The 5,000-nt window shown below is 44.3% G+C and overlaps 1 protein-coding gene across 2 annotated transcripts in view; it reads left to right on the top strand.

Annotated features, from left to right (window-relative positions):
- LOC123511179 (arrestin domain-containing protein 2-like) overlaps nt 1-5,000 on the top strand; it is an 87,899-nt gene that overhangs the window by 29,588 nt on the left and 53,311 nt on the right. The window lies entirely within an intron of this gene.

Raw genomic sequence — 5,000 nt, 5'->3', positions numbered from 1 at the left:
GCAGGAGAGAGAAAATTGGTGGGCAGTTTAGCCGGAAAGGAATAAAAATAGATGGAAAAAAGTGTACAAACAAGAACAGCAGGGAAGGAAAGAAGGGAAACAGGTATACACGTCACGAAAAAAGTTAAAAAAAAAAAATGGAATGATAGTAGAATTTAACCCAAAGAAAAAAAAAGGGGGAAATGAAAGAGAGAGAAGGAAAAAAAAGGAAACGCACAGAAAAAAAAAAAAAAACAATTAAAACTAAGAAGAAAAAAGAAAAAAAAGAAATAAGTGAACAATTTTAATTCTAAACCAAAAAAAAAAGTAAAATGAAAGAAAAAATTAATATGTAGATAGAAAAATACTAACGTGTGTGTGTGTGTGTGTGTGTGTGTGTGTGTGTGTGTGTGTGTGTGTGTGTGTGTCACGAGGGAACAGCGACGCTACAAAATTAGAATACATTTGGAAACCCGAATTCTCTCCGCGTCCCTCTCTGGGTTCACTAAGTCCTCAGTCAACACCAGGAAGAGTGTGTGTGAGAGGGATTGTGGCGGGAATACCAGAAAGAGAGAGAGAGAGAGAGAGAGAGAGAGAGAGAGAGAGAGAGAGAGAGAGAGAGAGAGAGAACATGGAGAAGAGAGAGAGAAGAGAGAAAGAGAGAGAGAGAGAGAGAGAGAGAGAGAGAGAGAGAGAGAGAGAGAGAGAGAGAGAGAGAGAGAGAGAGAGAGAGAGAGAGTGTGTGTGTGTGTGTGTGTGTGTGTGTGTGTGTGTGTGTGTGTGTGTGTGTGTGTGTGTGTGTGTGTGTGTGTGTGTGTGTGTGTTACAATCGATCACATGGTTCTGTCCTGAGCTATAAAATTCTTCTTGGTTTATCAGTGAACGAGAAGGAAGTAACAAATAAAGTAGTGAGAATGACAGAGACGATGAAGAAGATAGGTACAGTGTTTCTTGTTTATGTATGCTAAATAAACCTGACCTAGCTATGTTCGCCACACCTCACCACGCTAAGACCAGGCAGAGAGAAGGAGGAAGAGGAGGAAAACCTAACACAGTAGTAGTAGTAGTAGTAGTAGTAGTAGTAGTAGTAGTAGTAGTAGTAGTAGTAGTAGTAGTAGTAGTAGTAGTAATAATAATAATAATAATAATAATAATAATAATAATAATAATAATAATAATAATAATAATAATAATGATGATGATAATAACTAGAGATAATAAGGTGGTAATTGTCGTGATTCCAGCTTGTTTCTTAATATTATCCTACTCTTTTCCTTTTTATTACCTTATTATTCAGAAATTGCTCTTTTTCTTTTCTTTTTTTTCTTTTTTACGTTATTCTTCAGAAATTGCTCATTTTTTTCTTTTTTTTTACATTATTATTCAGAAAATGCTTTTTCTTATTTATTATTTTCTTTTTTTTACGTTATTGTTCAGAAACTACTCTTTGTTTTTTGTTTGTTTTTACGTTACTATTCAATGTTGTTGTTGTTGTTGTTGCTTGTATCGCTTATTTTTTTTCTATCATCTATTAATCATTTATTATTTTCTATGTTAATTTCATGAGTATAAGTATCTATGACTTTTTTTTCAATCATTTTCTAGTTTTTTTTTTTTTTCGTTACATTGATTTATTGCTTTATTTGTTTCATTTGTTTTTTCATGTTTATTTGTTATGAGTAATGATTGAGCTGTGTTGGTGACAGCAGTGGTGGGCGGTGAGTGTGAGGGCGCGCGTGCTGCACGGTGCACGAAAAATCTCTCATTGTGCTTCGTAATTGACAATTTCGACCACACTTGACCTAACCTAGCCTAGCCTAACCTAACCTAACCTAACCTAACCTAACCTAACCTGACCTGACCTAACCTAACCTCCTCACTGCTTTCTCTTGTTGGGCAGCCTGCACACACGCCCTCACACAGTCTGCCACCACTGTCGCCTCAAGGCGTGGCCCCCTAATGGTCACACTGGCGGTCTGGGTGTCGCTGGGGGATGGCACTGTCACGCTGACGGCGGGGTGTTTCTGTGCCAGCCTCCTCAGCGTCTCGCCTCCAGGACCCACCACGTGGCGCCGCATAGCTGGTGCCACGTCCACCTTCAGCGACACAATCTTCCTCTCCTGGCGCCGCTGCTCTGCCTCGCGCAGTTTCTCCTCCACTGCCTGCAGGCGGCGAGTGATTTGCAACGCCATGGCTTCAGCCTGTGTCTTGGGCCCCACAATGATTACTTCCCGGGACGTGAGGTCCTGTGGGCGTGGCACGGACACACGCACGGCGGGGTACTGCTGCTGCAGCTCGCGGATTGTGTTCCCTCGTGTGCCGATGACGTGACGCCGTCTGTTTGGCGCCACTGGCACCGCCAGCTTCACTGTGCTCTCCTGCCACGAGAGACGCACTCGGTTACGCTCCTCCTGACGGTGACACTTGTTGCCCCGGCGTGGCTCTTTGGACTTGCGGGAGACGCTGTGTGGCTCGGGCTTAGCGGGTGTGATGGCAGCAGGTGTTACTACTGCCTCGCTCTTTTCGCCGCCACCGTTCTCCTCTTCGTGCCGCACCTTCTTCTTCTTCCTCCTTCGCCGACGTTTTGCAGCTCGGCTCTCTTTCTGCTTGTCGGCGTTGCCCTGCTGCTCGACACACTGTGGAGCCTTTGCCACTGATGGCTTGGCAGGCTCTTCATCAATCAGGGCATAGATCTTGGCAATCAGCTCTTCATCAATGTAGGCATCTTGTTCAGCCTCACGCTCAGGATCTTCCAGCGCCTCGCACTCTCCAGACAAGCCCTGGACCGACTCGCTCTCAGGAGAGTGGCCGCACATCACTGGCAGTGACGGGGCCTTCTCCGAGGTGCTGTCAGCCAGGCTGTCACTCACACCATCCTTCTCCCCCTCATCCTGGCGTGGAGGCTCAACAACCACGTACTCGTCAACCTCCTCGTCCTGCTGCTTGGCCTTGCACCAGCAGCAGCACAGGAGCTTCTTCACCCCCTTCAGGAACCGGGAGCCCTTCTTCATTTTCTTCTTAGTAGATTTATTCTCAATTAGTTCACACATGTAGTGGAATTATGAAAATGTTTGGTTTATTGCAAAAACGAGCAAAAACAACATTTAGTCAGATTCTGGCTGGACTTGGCTTTTCGTCTGACGAGCGTCACTAATCACAGGAGCGGACCAGCGGCTTCCCTCTTTCCCTCCTCTCACTAGTACACTCCTTGCCTGTCTCTGTCTGGAGCCGCTGAGTCAGTGGTGCTTTTGTGTATACAATGTAAGCTTTTCACGGGAATCGATGGGCTAAAGGAGGTATGTTTGGGGTGTAAGTTAACCAGTGCCGTCACTCTTTCATGACTCTCACACTCCTTACAAGTCGCCCATGGTTTGTCGGGTTGTCTCTAGTGTTATTTACTTAATATTTTCTGGCAACGAAACAACAGCAACAACAACAACAATAAAACAACAACAACAACAAGGAGCAACACAATTAATCAAAATAACAAACCAAAGAGATGACCAAAGTTCAACATGTCGAAACACACACCACAGGGGAGGGGAGAGAGCGGAAAGGGTTGGAGCCACTGCCAAAACTTTTTCCACCATTGCTGCACTGGGCCGGGCCTGACTTGCCTTCCTGCTTGTACACTTTACCATGCCGCAGCTTCCTTACAATGTGCAGTGTGTACTGTACATCCTTAGGGCGCGTGAGGGTGGGCGGCAGTATTAATAGGTGTACTGCGCCGTGCAACAAGTGTTCACAAATGTTTACCTTGCCTCCTAAACTATGTAGGCTCTCTTGAGGGAAAATCCTTTGACACTTTTTTCTTCTTTTCTATGCTCAGTTTTGTTTCTTCTTTTTTTCATTATCTTCATGAAACGAAAGCATCTCTGTGTTGTGGATGCGTTTGAAGTCACATGTACTTATCTAGCGTCAAATATTCCGTCACACTCACATTGTGTTTCCCAGACCAGCTCGTCATATACACAGAGAAACACAGCGAGCCACCTCCAGCTTCTCCCTTTCACCTTGTCCCCCACGAGCTGCATTTCCAACTTCCTATGACTTCATTTAACCCCTTGGCTGCTATTTGCTACACCTTTCTTGAATCGCTTATCACTGCGAGGTATTTTGACTTGTTCTACAGCTGCATTGAATCTATAAACTCGGTAGGAATTGTAAATATATATTCTCTCCTGTCCCATTCTTTTTTTGTGCATGCTTAAAGAGATTTCACACATTACTTTCGGTGCTGTTAATTGTTACGAATCGCAGTGAAAAAGTTAAGAGGGAGGATTCAAGACATTTATCCCTGTCTTTTGGCTAACCCTATCGGATCTGTAAGGGAACTGGCAACTAATTGGGCCTTTTTGTTGTTGTTGTTGTTGTTGTTCATGGTCAATTTTCCCTTCTAACATTAAAAAGCACAACTGCTGGCCACACCTGTATTGCCAGCGCCAGGTGGAGTGTTGACGTGGCCTTGGTCTCGCTTATGTGGTCGTCTTTAACATCCAAGCTTGTGAGTGACGAGATGGACACCAGCCTTGCCCCAGGATGTGCACGCGCTACCATCATGACAGGCTCTCTCTCTCTCTCTCTCTCTCTCTCTCTCTCTCTCTCTCTCTCTCTCTCTCTGGTAATCTTCATTCTTTTTATTTATTTATTCATTCATAACATTCATTTTCTTCTTTTATTATCTCTCTCTCTCTCTCTCTCTCTCTCTCTCTCTCTCTCTCTCTCTCTCTCTCTCTCTCTCTCTCTCGACCTTGACCTTGCTTTCAGACTATCATTTTTTGGGACTGACAATTTCAATGGATCTTTTTTTCTATCCTTTTCTTGTGTTCTTACGATTAATCTACTCATAAAAACTGTGGAAAAAAAAACATCATAAAATCGAACACATGATGCAGCAACAGAGGTCAGACGTATTCAGTTGTCAGTGGAGCGCTACCCTTAAAACTAACTACTGGTCTGCTCGGCTGGTGAAGAGGTGAGACACTCCTTCACTGTGTAGTTAGCTCGCCATTACGACGTTC

Source organism: Portunus trituberculatus, chromosome 31 (genome assembly GCF_017591435.1).
Source record: "Portunus trituberculatus isolate SZX2019 chromosome 31, ASM1759143v1, whole genome shotgun sequence".
Lineage (NCBI taxonomy): Eukaryota > Metazoa > Arthropoda > Malacostraca > Decapoda > Portunidae > Portunus > Portunus trituberculatus.
The sequence above is the reverse complement of the archived record's forward strand: the minus strand, read 5'-3'. Positions and strand labels throughout refer to the sequence as shown.